A 17,282-nucleotide genomic window follows, 5' to 3' on the forward strand; every position below is an offset into this window, starting at 1 on the left:
GGGACCAACTGTTATAGAGAGCTCTTGACCTCAGCTATCATGTGAGTGTTGTCAACATATGGGGGTGCTGTCAGATATGGGTAAAATATGGATAAAATTAATTTTCACGCATTTAGAAATTAGATATTTAAAATCACAAGTGTGATTACACAAGTGTGTTTATCATCCCCTTAAAGTCCACAGTGTACTCTGAATTCAGTATTTACAACTTCAAAGTCTAGGAAAAACACTTATATTTTTTTTAAAAACTACAATTCCCTGGGACCGCGCCATGCAGCTTGATACATATCAGCAACATAGTTGTAGTTCTTCTGATTTGCAAAGTAGGGTTCTAAATAGGGTTGTAAAAAGATATATCTACTGAATATATCTAATATCAAGTAAAGCCGAACTAGTAAACACACTGCACCTAGATGAACTATGTTAAGAAAAAGTAAAGATGTCAACTAATTTTTGATATTTTAGCTAATACGCTAGAAACGGCGTTTTTGGGATGGTAGATTTTTGCGGCTTGTAAAATAGAGTTGTAAAATAGGGTTGTAAAAAGATAGATCTACTAAATATATCTTATATCAAGTAAAGCCGAACTAGTAATTACACTGCACCTAGATGAACTATGTTAAGAAAAAGTAAGGATGTTGTTTAATTTCAGATATTTTAGCTAGTACTCTAGAAACGGTGTTTTTGGGACAGTAGTTTTTTGGGGCTTGTAAAATAGGGTTGTAAAAAGATATATCTACTGAATATATCTAATATCTAGTACAGCCGAACTAGTAATTACACTGCACCTAGATGAACTATGTTAAGAAAAAGTAAGGATGATGGTTAATTTCAGATATTTTAGCTAATGCTCTAGAAACAACCTTTTTGGGAAGGTAGATCTTCCGGTTGTAGAGTTGTCAAATAGTGTCATAAAAAAGTAAATCTACTGAATATATCAAATATCTAGTACAGCCGAACTACCATGTTATTATTATTATTATTATTGATGGGAAATTATGACAGAGGAATATAGTTGCCGTTTTAATATGAAGAACACTTGTTTTTGTGTGTATACAGGACGTTGTTGAACCAGGGAATTCATGTGTACACCACGACAAAGGATCCTAATTGACTTTACTTTGGCATTGTTTCCATGGTACCGGCACATAATTTCTAATATGACAGCACACATCCAGTTGCTAACGGTTAGCCTACTGTAGCCTAACATTGCCTGAGCCTCAGTATTATCTTCCTTGTTTGTTGCCAGTCACCAGTACTATCTAACGTTACCTTGGCAACGCCTACGTCTATCATAGACGTCATGAGGATGTAATGGAGGAGGGGGGAGTAAGCCTTTGGAGGGAGGTGGAGTTGCAGGAGGAGGGGGATGATACTTTGGAGAGAGGCGGGAGTTGTGGATGTTCAAATTTTTTCTAAGTGCTGTGTGAAATGCAAGAAAGGTAAGGGTTACATTAAATGTGGCCAAAATTTTCGATAATGAGGTAAATGTATGTAAAAGTAATCCCTGTGAGCAAAAACCTCAGACTTCAGACTGTTGTGAATACCCTGTGTTCAACGGCTTTTTCTACTGAAGCTAAGATTTCTTTATAAGGCATACAACTATGAGGCGGTAATTCTAGTTTGAACATAAAAGCATGTCAACAGGTTGTAGTAGAAACCCAGAATCCAAATATGAAGCTGTTAATGAGCATAATATGTCCTCTTTAAAGTGTTTGTTGTCTTCATCTTTGTCACAGCTCTGAGATCAGTCTGACTGAAGCCTACAAATCACTGGCTCTTATTTTATAGAACCATCATTACATTTAGTAACCATGTGTTCTTTATACAGAGCAGAAGCTCTGCTGAAGTCCAGTAATCACAGCTGATGTGTTGCTGTTCAGTCTTTGGATGAACATGTAGAACATTTAACATGATATATCTGTCCATCAGTCATTTGTTCTAACAGACTCAGTAAATCCATCATTAAAGTGAATCCCTCTGTTTGTGCAGCCATGATGCGTTCAGGACTCTCAGCAGTTTATTTACACTGTGTACTTGAGTGAAATCTGCAGAGTAAACAGACTTGATGCCCAAAGTCTCTGCAGGTCTGTGAGCTTCCAGCTCAGTGTGTTCACTCCAACACGTTAACATGAGAGCTGGAAGGAAGCGCTACACAGCCGCTCCACTCTGCTCTGAACAGGAAGTCCCTACTGGTCTTTATACTGGATGTGCTGCATCACTGACTGACAGCTGCTTTATAACTTCTCTTGTCTTCTTCTCTCATCAGATGGGAGCCAACTCTAAAGTGGAGACGTTGAAGCAGCAGCATCAGTTTGTTTGTGGAGTCTCTGACTGGACCATGTTCACTGTGTGTGTGTGTGTGTGTGTGTGTGTGTGTGTATACACTGTATAATAGTGAGGTGATTCAAATAAAGGCTACAAAAGGACTTTTGTCAACTGTTGTACTTGGTTGTTATTGTGTGTTTTAAACACAGTGTTGTTGTAGTTACTTTTAGTCACCAGTAGATGGAGATAATTTGATGCTACTTAAACATTAATTGGCGTTCCAATCCAAAAGGAAGAGCATTATATCTTTTGGTTTCATGACGGTGCACCCACATTTTAGCATTAAATCATCAGAATACTGTTCCATATTTCCAGTGCTCACAGTATTCACATCTTTTACTGTAAGTGAAAATAGTATATCCACACTATAAAAATACTCCATTACTGGTTCTTTATTCAAAATGTTACTAGAGTGGGGCATCGGTGGCTTAGTGGATAGAGCAGGCGCCCCATGTACAAGGCTGTTGCCGCAGCGGCCCGGGTTCGACTCCAGCCTGTGGCCCTTTGCTGCATATCACTCCCTCTCTCTCTCCCCCTTTCACACTTGTCTGTCCTGTCAGTTAAAGGCTAAAATGCCCAAAAACATATCTTTAAAAAAAAAATGTTACTAGAGTAAAAGTACAAGTATCAGCAAACACAGACTTTTACCTGAGAGAGCGGTGTTCACATCTCGTAAGATTCTAAAGCCAAACCCTGTTGTTTTTTCCTAAACCTAACCATGTGTTTTTGTTGTTGAAGGAAAAAAAAACATCAATTTGCGGTGTTGTACCAACATATGCTTTTATTTTGAAAGAGACTGTATGTAAACGTTAAATTTCCTGTGAAAACAGAAGTGTATTTTGAAAGAAGACAATGCATGTAACAGGCAGAACTTGAAACAGTGTCCCAGAGCATCAACAACCAACACACCCAAGGTACCTTGGACATCGTATGTGGACGTGGAAAGTCCACGACCAAACGTCAATATGTGACGAGGTCGGAGTGAGAATGTGTTGTCCCCTAGTTCCTCCACACTGGAGCTTTAAAATTCTTCTAATGGTTCCATAACCCTTCAAAGTGGGGAAAGGGGAGCACCAAAAATGTGTTTCACTGTGAGCTCGTCACAGACAATATTTTGGAATCATGGGACATGTTTGTAACTTTAACCCTGTTTATCAAACTGTGTCACGTGCACACTCAGAAACCACAAAATCCCAGCTTTAAAAATAAGTTTGAACTGTGATGCATTCAAGGTCAAGTTTATTGTCGAAGTCACAAAACATAGCAGCACTGAGTTTGACATTGCTTCATTTGAAGTGTTCACACACCAACAACAGAGGTAACCACTGCCGTACATGATACAGATCATATCAGAGGTGAACAGGGTCACCACCTTCAATGTGTAAAAATAAGGGACACCTCTGTAGTGGCCTTATGCCCGTGGCAGAGAAACCAAGAGGGGGGTCTGGGGGTCCTCCTCCAGGAGATCTGGAGTGTCACACACTTCATTTCCTGCATTCTGGCTTTTTTTATGCACCAATTTGTGTTTGTTTATGTGTCAAGTTCAAAGTCCTCACTGCTCTTTACATGAATGTAAAGGAGAAAAGAGTCAATGACAGTAAAGTTGCATCAGTTATATTAAGGATGAAAACATCAGATCACAGACAGGCAAAATGTTTGCTCTGTCAAATTCAACTATTTGCTAACTTTACACTGACTGTAAGAAAGCACAACTAAACAATCTAAACAGTTCCTGATAACTGCTTGGACCACTGTGTCCATGCAACATAATTCAGATAGACGGGGTGGGGACAATGGGATAAGGTGGACATGAAATATACAGTGAGAGATTTAGAGTTAGGCCTTGTTTGTAGGTTTGCTAATATTAGTGATCATGTTATTATTTTGCAGTCCACACTGTGCTGTCTAAAATATTACCTGCACTGCAATTCATTAATGTTGTTGTAAGCTACTGTCATTACCGTCTGTCCTGCATCTCTCTCTCTCTCTCTCTCTCTCTCTGTCTCATTGTGTCATACGAATTACTGTTAATTTATCATGTTGATCTGTTCTGTACGACATCTATTGCACGTCTGTCCGTCCTGGAAGAGGGATCCCTCCTCAGTTGCTCTTCCTGAGGTTTCTACCGTTTTTTTCCCCCGTTAAAGGGTTTTTTTTGGGGAGTTTTTCCTGAGCAGCTGTGAGGGTCATAAGGAAAGAGGGATGTTGTATGCTGTAAAGCCCTGTGAGGCAAATTGTGATTTGTGATATTGGGCTGTATAAATAAAATTGATTGATTGAAATTAAAAAATCAATCAGGTGGTTTCACTTAAATATTGAAGTTGAATCAACTTGCATTTATTAGTTGTTTGAAGTGATTCTGTTGAGTTTAGTTTAGCTTTGGATTGATAGCTGTAAGTTGACTTCATTGTGTCGTACATGGCAACAATGACGCCGAATGACAGACTGATGATGTGTTTCCTCTTCATGTCCGTCAGCTGGTTCAGTGATCCTGGACAGTCCAGTCCTCCCTGTGATGGAGGGACACGATGTGACTCTGAGCTGCAGACCAAGAGTCACAATGTCTTCCTTCCACCTCACAGCTGATTTCTATAAAGATGGCGTCTTCATTAGGAGCAGCTCCACAGGAAACATGACCATCCACAGTGTTTCTCCATCTGATGAAGGATTCTACAGATGTAACTGTGTCTCTGGAGCTGGAGGATCAGCAGACAGCTGGCCAACTGTCAGAGGTGAGGGGGGTTTCACTCAAGTTACATTTGTCTTTAACTCTTTGTAGGGGAAATACCTTTTTGAGAATGTTTGCACTCATAATAAAGTTTGGGGCACCACCCTCCTAATGAGGGAAGTGACTAATCAAATGAATAACTCCGTAAACAAATTAATAATTCCTCAGCACGCTTATCAATAATGAATCAATTTTAATATCTGGGTTATGAATTCTCCATACAGCGATCTTAACTCCTGCACATAAGAAATATCCACAGACCACGACTTGGTGATAAATGAAGATTTATTTAAGCTAAATGGGTAACAACTGAATAAATGAATGAGGATAATATGAAATAACATAAAATCAACAGTATGTATAAGTATGTAAGTAAGTATGTATGGAGCCCCGAACTGTCACTTTGCAACTCCCAGACTTTGCAGCAGAATGAAACCGGCTGGCGCACTGAGGTGGGGGGAGCGGTTGAGCCTGCGACATCCTGTGGATGCCCCCAACGTCGGTTTCCTTACGCTGCAAAAAGCCTTTGGGTTTGGCACAAGAACCACTGTGGCAAGTGGCTGGCAGCCGCTGGGTTTGATGAATCTTTGGTTGAAGAGGCAGGTCGAAAAGGGCACTTGTCTACTTTGTTATAATTACTCGCTTATAATAATGGTGAAAACAATATCGTTGGCCGTTCAGTATTGTCATCAAAGTTATTATTAATGCGCATAAAAATGTTGAAAACACTGGAGATAAAAGAAAACTGGATAAGCAAAACTTAAAGGTTTAAAATAACTTTGATTGTGAGAGTATAAAAGCGTAACTACAACGTAAATACAAGACAGGCTAAGATACGGAAAAGAAGAAACAAAAAGACAAGAAAAAAAACAAGAAGAAAGAAGAGTCAAAAAAAGAAAAGAGCAAGAATACAAGAGAGCAAGAGACAGAATGCACCAGATCGCACGTTTCTAACTGGCCAAAGTGGGCGGGTCTGATAAGGCGGTCTCCTTCGTTGTAAAATAGGCTGATTACTTTATTTCAAAAGAAACTTAATGCTTTTTATTATACGAGATCATATACTTTGACATGTTACAAGCGATAGGCACATACTCTTCTCGTTTTGGTCAAAATCGGTTCTTAACATCCGATTAAAATGAATACAATTATTATACTGCGTGTATCAGCAAAGTACATGTATAAACTGCTTCAAATACACACACTCTAGACTAACCTATAGTTGCAACATATGATGAAAAACAAAATGAGGAAGCACATATTTGTGAAAACAAGTTGATTAATAAACCCAAATATATTTTAACGCTAAATATAATATGGGGCTCCTTATGGGAACCCACTTTAACTCCGCCACAAGATGGCAGTATGGCTCCATGTCAAATGAGGGATTAAAATCTTATTTTCTTAATTCCCCTAATTTTTGCCTTATGGAAACAAAAAAAAACATCATTAAACTAACAAACAAGGTTTATGTATATTTACAAAGTTATAACATGGATAAAATGTATAATTTCACTTCCAACAGACATTTCAATTTTGTCACACAGAAACATTTGGTAAGAGAGGGGAGGGCGTGATTTCCCCGGGGCAATGCGAATGGACAGGATGTGGTTGAGAAAAGAAGCATTGTCTCACGAGAACTCGTGAGTCATTCATCACTGCATTTTGCCCCAAGGCTGGATACTTTAAGATGGCATCTGAAACTTGAGGGATCCCAAGTGACTTTATACCTCCTTTTGGCCTAAGGACGGCTGAAAGAAGTGTTTGTCCAGTCGGGGGTAATACAGGGGTGAGTCCTAAACATTTGACCCCCGGTGGTCTCGTGGGTCTTGTTCATTGATAATACTGGTTCAGAGGAAGTCCAGAGAGGCTGTTCCTCTACATCTTCATACATAAAACCAGCAGTGCAATGTGACGAAAACACAAATAAGAAGAAGCCCTGACGTTTCAAATTTAAAGTCCAGAGGAGAAAATGTGTGTGATTGTTTTTTTTAAGTTGAGTCTAGTTTACTTTACAACTTTTTATCTTTGAATGAGGAATATTTATGTCTGTTATCAGTATTTTAGAAAACTTTTACTGGTAACTGTGAAATAAAGTAACACTTTGACATAGATTTCAAAATGAAATAACACTTTGTACAGTGTAGTATTTCTACTTTTACTCAAGTCAAAGAATCTGAGTACTTCTTTCACCACTGCAGAAAACTTGAGAATGTTTCATAAAATGTGACTCTGCTTTTTTAGTCATGAATATTTACTGTTATATTTACTGTGCTTTTTAATCTGGTGGAAGGATTTTTCAGTCAAAGTTGAAACAACAGAGACGTGATGGATTATAGTGTGACTCCAACAGAAGTGACACTAAAGTCTGGCTCATTGAACGCTGTCACTGACATCATGACCTTTGCTTCTTTTATATTTTCTTTGATTGGTGCATGTCTACAAACTGTATGATAGTCCTGCCACTGTGAGGTGAACAGAGAGAATGCAAATGCACTTTAGACATACACTGAACAAAAATATAAACGCAACACTTTTGTTTTTGCTCCCATTTTTCATGAGCTGAACTTAAAGATCTAAAACATTTTCTAAACACACAAAAGACCATTTCCCTCAAATGTTGTTCACAAATCTGTCTAAATCTGTGTTAGTGAGCACTTCTCCTTTGCCAAGATAATCCATCCCACCTCACAGGCATGATTATTGTACAGGTGTGCCTTAGGCTGGCCACAATAAAAGGCCACTCTGAAATGTGCGGTTTTGTTTTATAGGGGGGGTCTGACCACCATTTGCCTCATGCAGTGCAACACATCTCCTTCGCATAGAGTTGATCAGGTTGCTGATTGTGGCCTGTGGAATGTTGGTCCACTCCTCTTCAATGGCTGTGTGAAGTTGCTGGATATTGGCAGGAACTGGAACACGCTGTTGTATACGCCGATCCAGAGCATCCCAAACATGCTCAATGGGTGACATGTCCGGTGAGTATCCTGGCCATGCAAGAACTGGGATGTTTTCAGCTTCCAGGAATTGTGTACAGATCCTTGCAACATGGGGCCGTGCATTATCATGCTGCAACATGAGGTGATGGTCGTGGATGAATGGCACAACAATGGGCCTCAGGATCTCGTCACGGTATCTCTGTGCATTCAAAATGCCATCAATAAAATGCCCCTGTGTTCGTTGTCCATAACATACGCCTGCCCATACCATAACCCCACCACCACCATGGGCCACTCGATCCACAACGTTGACATCAGCAAACCGCTCACCCACACGACGCCACACATGCTGTCTGCCATCTGCCCTGAACAGTGAAAACCGGGATTCATCCGTGAAGAGAACACCTCTCCAACGTGCCAGACACCATCGAATGTGAGCATTTGCCCACTCAAGTCGGTTACGACGACGAACTGCAGTCAGGTCGAGACCCCGATGAGGCCGACAAGCATGCAGATGAGCTTCCCTGAGACGGTTTCTGACAGTGTGTGTAGAAATTCTTTGGTTATGCTGTTGCAGCAGCCGTCTGGGTGGCTGGTCTCAGACGATCTTGGAGGTGAACATGCTGGATGTGGAGGTCCTGGGCTGGTGTGGTTACACGTGGTCTGTGGTTGTGAGGCCAGTTGGATGTACTGCCAAACTGTCTGAAACGCCTTTGGAGACGGCTTATGGTAGAGAAATGAACATTCAATTCACGGGCAACAGCTCTGGTGGACATTCCTGCAGTCAGCATGCCAATTGCACGCTCCCTCAAAACTTGCGACATCTGTGGCATTGTGCTGTGTGATAAAACTGAACATTTCAGAGTTGCCTTTTGTTGCGGCCAACCTAAGGCACACCTGTGCAATAATCATGCTGTCTAATCAGCATCTTGATATTCCACACCTGTGAGGTGGGATGGATTATCTCGGCAAAGGAAAAGTGCTCACTGACACAGATTTAGACAGATTTGTGAACAACATTTGAGGGAAATGGTCTTTTGTGTGTATAGAAAATATTTTAGATCTTTGAGTTCAGCTCATGAAAAATGGGAGCAAAAACAAAGTGTTGCGTTTATATTTTTGTTCAGTGTAATAACACATTCACATTTCCTGTGAATAAAAGGGGAAGAGGTGAATACAGGGAAAACTGGAAGTGAAAGTCCAAAGTCAGTGTGTTCAGACTCCATTTTAAACTGGACAGAGCAGTCAGAGGAATACAGGTCGTCTGAGACACGGTGAGTGTTAATACTATAAAAATAATGATTACTGTCATTATTGATTAATCAGCTGATTTTTATTCTGATTCATTGTTTAGTCTGTTATAGGGGAGAGTGGGGTCGGACAGTGCCGCCTATTTAGCAAGGTAGAAAGAAACTCTGTCATCTACCATGCTCAGCCACACCCTGTTCACTTTCAACCTCAAAATGGAGACCGTCTGACTATTGCTCACAATTTATTCACAGTTTTGAAATCTACAGCATGTAAGTAAATGTTTTGGCTCTTTTGTCATTTGTCTTCTACCATATTGTTTTTAGTTGTGCCACATGCAAAAAACATATGGTTGGAAAGTTGATTTTCAGGCCTATCAGGTTGTGCTAGTGTTAGCTGAATGTTTGTTGGGAGCTAACACAGGAGTCCAGAGTGTGTCTGCTCTCCCTGGGACAGTTAGGACTGTATTGTTTATAGTTCCTACCTTGTTACAAATCAATAACAAGTAAACAAAAACAAGGCAAAGGCTTTTCCTAATAGAACCTATTGACTTTGCTTTAGGTTAGAGCCCATGGTCTCTGTTTTAGGGTCTGTTTAGAATATTAAGAGATGCTGAACTTCATACAGACCTACATTTCAACCCCTGAACATATTTTGAACGAGTTCAACTATTGAACTTTTTTTTAACTCTCAAGTTGCTGTTATTGACTTTTTGTTTGTTTTTTAACAAAATGAATAAACAAACTCAATATCCTACATAAACCTAAAGGCTACATGTGGTAACCACATTGAGCTGATACTGAAATGAAGACTTAGAGGACAGCCAAATTCCATATCTCAGTAATTTATGAAAATATAATAATCATGCCTCTGTGCAGGAAATAGCCGTGGCCGGAGTTGTTATGTTTTTGGGTTGTTCGTCCATCCATACGTACGTACGTCTGTCCCATTCTTGTTAAAGTGATATTTCAAGAACACCTTATGAGAATTTCTTCAACTTTGGCACAAACGTCCACTTGGTCTCATGTTGAACTAATTAGATTTTGGTCGTTGTGGGCCAAAGGTCAAAGTCACTGTGACCTTGTCTGTCTTATTCTTATGAATGTGATATCCAAGAGGACTGAGGGAAGCTTTTCACACTGAGCACAAATGTCCACCTGGACTCAACAATGAGCAGGTTATATTTTGGTCGTGGTCAAGGTCACTGTGGCCTTGCATCAAGCTCATTCTCGTGAACACAATATCTCAAGAAGGCCTTGAGGGGCGTTCCTCAAATTTGGCACAAACGTTAACGTGGACTTAGTGATGAACTGAATACATTTTTGTGATCAAAGGTCAAAGGTCAAAGTCACTCTGTTCACCTCACCATACATAATTTGGTCCTTAACTCAAGAATTGATTCGCTAATGTTGACAAAATTTCTCACAGATGTCTGACAGGATCACACGATGAAGTGATGACATTTTATACCTCAAAGGTCACTTCGCTGTGACATCATCATGTTCTGCATCAAACACTTCTCTGGTCATTACTAAACGTCATATCTCAGGAACAGAAGGGGAAACATTTGGTCAGAGACTGAGTTGGTGACACTGATCTTGAAACTGTGCTGATTGTATAGATCTTCTGTGTGTGAAGCTCCATGTTTTCACTGACATGGATGTAAACTGTAAGTCCAGCTTATATATATTTAAAGCCCAGCCCAGAACACGGTGTCCCAACTGTCCCAGGGAGTCAGCACTTTGGGAAAATGCACTCCTTGTACATTTAACAAAACTGTGCCTTTCACGTTTGGGTTGGGCTCTAAAAACCTGATAAATAGTTAGCAGACGCCTGTATCTGTTCAGAGATCAAATTATTGTCATTACTGTTCAAGTAGTCTGTGAGTAATCAAAGGTTATTTAGTGTCAATACAAAAGTGTCCCAACTGACCCCGCTCTCCCCTACTGTATGTCATAAAAATACCCAGCCAATATGTAATCATGTCCTATAAATAAGAAGTTACTGACTTCATCACACTGTGTATGTGTGTTACAGTTCTCTCAGATTTGGGAAGATGGCTGATTTGGAGGCAGACGGGGACAGATCAGAGTCTCCAGTGTCCAGCTGTCAGCTGTCTTTGAAGAGTGACCACAGTAAAGGTGATCGTCTAGACTTCAGTAATGAAGCTGGACCCTCAGACACAAAGTAAGAGAGTGTTTCTACTGTAAACTGACCTGAAGATGATTCTGTTTTTATTATTATCTGATCATCTACACCACAACACTGTTTTTATAATGACATGAGGTATTGTTTTATTCAGTCATCGGGGATGTCCTGATCAAGTTATTTGGCCCTGATCAGAGTCCTTTAAATTTGGCTATCTACTGAAAATAGAATATAACAATAAAATATGCAGTTAAATAGAACACAGTATATAAGAGCAGCACTGAGAGAAGAAATAAGAAGGAAACTAAATTACCTGTATATTTACAAGGGTGTTCAGATAAAGGAGACACGTAGTTGCTGGTGGGTAAAACACAGGCAACGATGATACTGTTTGAACCTGGTCTTTACAAGGACTAATAATATGTGTCAAACATTTGTTGTTTCCACAGACAGAGAGCAGAGTCTCCAGTGTCCAGCTGTCTGTCTATGAAGAGTGACTGGTCCAAATTTGAGCCTCCAGACTTCAGTAATGAACCTGGACCCTCAGACACAAAGTAAGAGACTGCTGAAAAACATGAGGGAGCTTTTTGCCTTTTGAAAGTCGTCTCACAGTGGAGCACAACATTACTCAGGAGGTTTTCATGAAGCTCCACCACGAGATATTTGAACTGCCTGTGACTGAGTGTGTGAATAAAGCAAATAATTTTCAGCACAGTTTGCAGGACAAGATCTAAATAATGTGTTCATCTCCACAGAGAGAAGAAGAGGAGTCATGTTTCTGTGGAGGAGCAGCCGTCCTGCTGTAGTTTGTGTCAGGACGTCCTGAAGGATCCAGTCTCTACCAGCTGTGGACACTGGTTCTGCAGACAGTGCATCAGCTCATACTGGGACCAGTCTGCTTCATCAGGAGACTCCTCCTGTCCCCAGTGTGGAGAAAGATCCAGAACAAGAGCTGGACTGCAGACAGCCAGTCAGACCAGCACTGTACAAAGTAAGACTGTACATCTGTCTGCTGATGTCATCATGTCTGAAAACAGGATTCTTCTTGGTTTATTTGTGTTGTAAAGTGTAGACATGAAAGATTTTATCAAACTAATGTATAAAACCTTCATTTGTTTGTGTTACTTGTTTTAATGTTGGTCATGAAAATAATCAGAGTCCAGATTTATTTCTTTAGTCTGACATGTTTCCTTCTCTTTCAGCAGACAGTGGTCTGCAGGAGGTTTTAGATGAACATAAGATCAGTGTGAGGAGGAGATGTGAACGTGTGACTGAAGGAAGTGATGAAACAGGAAGTGAAAGCCTCCTCAACAGGATCTACACTGAGCTCTACATCACAGAGGGACAGAGTGAAGAGGTTAATACCCAACATGAGGTAAAGCAGCTTGAGAGAGTTTCTAAGATGAAGACCCTCCATGAAACTCCAATCAAGTGTCAGCACATCTTTAAAGCCTTACCTGAGCAACAGAAACACATCAGAGTGGTTCTGACCAACGGCGTCGCTGGCGTTGGAAAAACCTTCACAGTGCAGAAGTTCACTCTGGACTGGGCCGAGGGTTTGGAAAACCAAGATGTCAGTGTGGTGATTCTGCTTTCGTTCAGGGAGCTGAACTTGATCAGAGATGAGAAGTTGAGTCTTCTCACTCTGCTCCGTGTTTTCCATCCAACATTACAGAAGGTCACAGCAGAGGAGCTCGCTGTCTGTAAAGTTCTGTTCATCTTTGACGGCCTGGATGAAAGCAGACTGTCTCTGGATTTCCACAACAATGAGGTTGTGACTGATGTCACACAGAAGTCATCAGTCAACGTGCTGTTGACAAACCTCATCGAGGGGAAGCTGCTTCCCTCGGCTCTGGTCTGGATAACTTCCCCTGCAGCAGCCAATCAGATCCCTCCTGCATGTGTTGACAGGGTAACAGAAGTACGAGGCTTCACTGGACGCCCAGAAGGAGGAGTACTTCAGGAGGAGAGTCAGTGATGAAGAGTCCAGCAGAATCATCTCACACATGAAGACATCCAGGAGCCTCCACATCATGTGTCTAATCCCAGTCTTCTGCTGGATCACTGCTACAGTTCTGGATCACATGTTGACTACAGAGCAGAGAGGAGAGCTGCCCAAGACCCTGACTGAGCTGTACTCACACTTCCTGCTGGTTCAGACAAAGAGGAAGAAGCACAAGTATGATGAGGGACATGAGACCAGTCCACAGGAGCTGACGGAGGCTGACAGGGACGTTCTTCTGAAGCTGGGGAGGCTGGCGTTTGAACATCTGGAGAAAGGAAACATCATGTTCTACCAAGAAGACCTGGAGCGCTGTGGTCTTGATGTCACAGAGGCCTCGGTGTACTCAGGAGTTTGTACAGAGATCTTCAAAAGAGAGTCTGTGATCTTCCAGAAAACAGTCTACTGCTTCGTTCATCTGAGCGTTCAGGAGTTTCTGGCTGCAGTCTACCTGTTCCACTGTTTCACCAACAGGAACACAAAGGTACTGGAGGACTTCCTGGGGACAGACAAGGATAATTACAGATCCCTGGATGTCTTCTTAAAGAGAGCCATGGAGAAATCCCTCCAAAGTAAAAATGGTCACCTGGATCTGTTTGTCCGCTTCCTTCATGGCCTCTCTCTGGAGTCCAACCAGAGACTGTTAGGAGGCCTTTTGGGTCGGACAGACAACAGTCCAGAAATCATCCAGAAAGCCATCAACAACCTGAAGAAGATGAACACAAACAAGATCTCTCCTGACAGAAGCATCAACATCTTCCACTGTCTGCTGGAGATGAACGACCTCTCAGTACATCAGGAGATCCAAGAGTTCCTGAAGTCAGAGAACAGATCAGAGAAGGAACTCTCAGAGATCCACTGCTCAGCTCTGGCCTACATGCTGCAGATGTCAGAGGAGGTTCTGGATGAGTTGGACCTGGAGAAATACAACACAACAGTCGAGGGACGACTGAGACTGATTCCAGCTGTGAGGAACTGCAGAAAGGCTCGGTAAGTCCAGATGTGATTAACATCATAAATCATATGGGGTGCCATTTGTAAAGTGGCATGCTGAAAATAACATCAACATTTTTCCACATTTAGCTTCAAACAATGTTTAAAAAAGCATTGTGAATATTTTAACGTCACATTTTACCACATTTACAGCAATATTTGTTAACTTAGAAATATATTAAATAGTTAAATCTAAATATTAAATGTGGCACCTAAATGTCAAGTGTTAAATCTAAATATTAAATCTAAATCTAAATGTTAAATATAAACGCTAAATCTAAATCTAAATGTTAAAGCTAAATGCTAAATCTAAATCTAAATGTTAAATGTTAAATCTAAATGTTCTGGGTGAAACTCAATATTTAGCTAATATGCAAATTCACACTGCCGGTCACCGGAAGTACCAAAATACAAGCTCAAGATGGTCAGATTGTGTTTATAGAATCAAATAACGAATTAAAACCAACTTATCGGGGGAAATGAACACTTGAACATACATTAGCGTGATAATAACTACCTAAAATAACAAGAAACATGTTTGGAGAAATTTTATTTGACGTGTACTTTGAATTGTTAGTGTCCCTTCGGAGGGAATCACCTTGTTTATAAATACTTCCGGGAAGAAAACCAGCAGAGTTTATCTATATATATATAGATATACAGTACAGGCCAAAAGTTTGGACACACCTTCTCATTCAATGCGTTTTCTTTATTTTCATGACTATTTACATTGTAGATTCTCACTGAAGGCATCAAAACTATGAATGAACACATGTGGAGTTATGTACTTAACAAAAAAAGGTGAAATAACTGAAAACATGTTTTATATTCTAGTTTCTTCAAAATAGCCACCCTTTGCTCTGATTACTGCTTTGCACACTCTTGGCATTCTCTCCATGAGCTTCAAGAGGTAGTCACCTGAAATGGTTTCCACTTCACAGGTGTGCCTTATCAGGGTTAATTAGTGGAATTTCTTGCTTTATCAATGGGGTTGGGACCATCATCTCCATTGTTGTGCAGAAGTCAGGTTAATACACATGGAAGCCAGGTCTATCTGGACAACTGTTAATATTAATATTATGTCAATAACCAATCAGCTAACTAAAGAAATGGGGTCATTACTGTTGAAAATGAATGATCAGTCAGTCCAAAAATTGCAAAACTTTAAATGGCATGTCGCCCAAGGATGCTGTGGTAGCCATGCTGGTTCAGTGTGCCTACAAATAAACTGGCACACATGAGGACCGACCAGGAAAGGAAGACCATCACACCTCTGCTTCATAAGTTCATCCAGTCACCAGCCTCAGAAATGGCAGTTAACAGCAGCTCAGATCAGAGACCACATGAATGCACACAGAGTTCTAGGCAGATCTCAAATTTCTCATAGAACAACTGTTAAGAGGAGACTGGTCTAATCAGGCCATTCATGGTCAAATAGCTGCTAGGAAACCACTGCTAAGGAGAGGCAACAAGCAGAAGAGATTTGTTTGGGCCAAGAAACACAAGGAATGGACATTAGACCAGTGGAAATCTGTGCTTTGGTCTGATGAGTCCAAATTTGAGATCTTTGGTTCCAACCGCTGCGTGTCTTTGTGAGGCAGAAAAGGTGACGGATGGATTCCACATGCCTGGTTCCCACTGTGAAGCATGGAGGAGGAGGTGTGATGGTGTGTGGGGTGTTTTGCTGGTGACACTGTTGGGGATTTATTCCAAATTGAAGGCACACTGAACCAGCATGGCTACCACAGCATCCTGCAGACATGCCATCCCATCCGGTTTTTTTAGGTGACTACCTCTTGAAGCTCATGGAGAGAATGCCAAGAGTGTGCAAAGCAGTAATCAGAGCAAAGGGTGGCTATTTTGAAGAAACTAGAATATAAAACATGTTTTCAGTTATTTCACCTTTTTTTGTTAAGTACATAACTCCACATGTGTTCATTCATAGTTTTGATGCCTTCAGTGAGAATCTACAATGTAAATAGTCATGAAAATAAAGAAAACGCATTGAATGAGAAGGTGTGTCCAAACTTTTGGCCTGTACTGTATATATATATGTATATATATATATATATGAATATCTCACCTTTCTCACGTCACTATATCACCGTTTAGACTAATCTGGTGTTTGTAAAGTCTATAAACACAATGATTGAACAAACATTACTATTTCTGTGTGCACGTTTTGAAAATAACTAGCTAACCGTTAAATGTTAGCCACATTAGTGATGTCTGTAATGACTCATTAACTCAATGAACGGTGCATGAAAAAAATATTTTTTCCAGCGGTTGTCTAAGTTACAACATGATTGAGCTAACTGGAGTAGTTTCATGTCGTATCCGACAACGGGAGGCTTTTAACAGATGATGTCCTGATGTTAGCTTTGCTGCTGCTGCAGCCACTGATGCTTTCTAGACATCGTGATTTCCCAAGACTGAATAAATACCACACATCGCAACACAAAACTGCTGGAAAAAAAATATTTTTTTGACAGAGCGTTTAAGAGTTGATGAGTCATTACAGATCGCTAACGGGGCTAACAGCTAACGGTTGTTAGCTTACTTTAGGTTGTTCGTCCCTCCGAAGGGACACTAACAATTCAAAGTACACGTCAAATAAAATTTCTCCAAACATGTTTTTTGTTATTTTAGGTAGTTATTACCACGCTAATGTATGTCCAAGTGTTCATTTCCCCCGATAAGTTGGTTTTAATTCGTTACTTGATTGTATAAACACAATCTGACCATCTCAAGCTTTTAGTTTGGTACTTCCGGTGACCGGCAGTGTGAATTTGCATATTAGCTAAATATTGAGTTTCACCCAGAACATTTAGATTTAACATTTAACATTTAGATTTAGATTTAGCGTTTATATTTAACATTTAGATTTAGATTTAATATT

At 40.4% G+C, this 17,282-nt stretch overlaps 1 long non-coding RNA gene and 1 pseudogene across 1 annotated transcript in view; one reads left to right on the forward strand and one right to left on the reverse strand.

Annotated features, from left to right (window-relative positions):
- The first annotated feature begins 9,197 nt into the window (after positions 1 to 9,197).
- LOC125883943 (NLR family CARD domain-containing protein 3-like) overlaps positions 9,198 to 17,282 on the forward strand; it is a 129,935-nt pseudogene continuing 121,850 nt past the window's right edge.
- LOC125883990 (uncharacterized) overlaps positions 13,941 to 17,282 on the reverse strand; it is a 116,959-nt gene continuing 113,617 nt past the window's right edge. Inside the window, exon 3 of the long non-coding RNA XR_007448619.1 lies at positions 13,941 to 13,976. This is a non-coding gene — a long non-coding RNA (uncharacterized LOC125883990). The remainder of the gene's footprint in view (positions 13,977 to 17,282) is intronic.

This window comes from Epinephelus fuscoguttatus, linkage group LG23 (genome assembly GCF_011397635.1).
Source record: "Epinephelus fuscoguttatus linkage group LG23, E.fuscoguttatus.final_Chr_v1".
NCBI lineage: Eukaryota > Metazoa > Chordata > Actinopteri > Perciformes > Serranidae > Epinephelus > Epinephelus fuscoguttatus.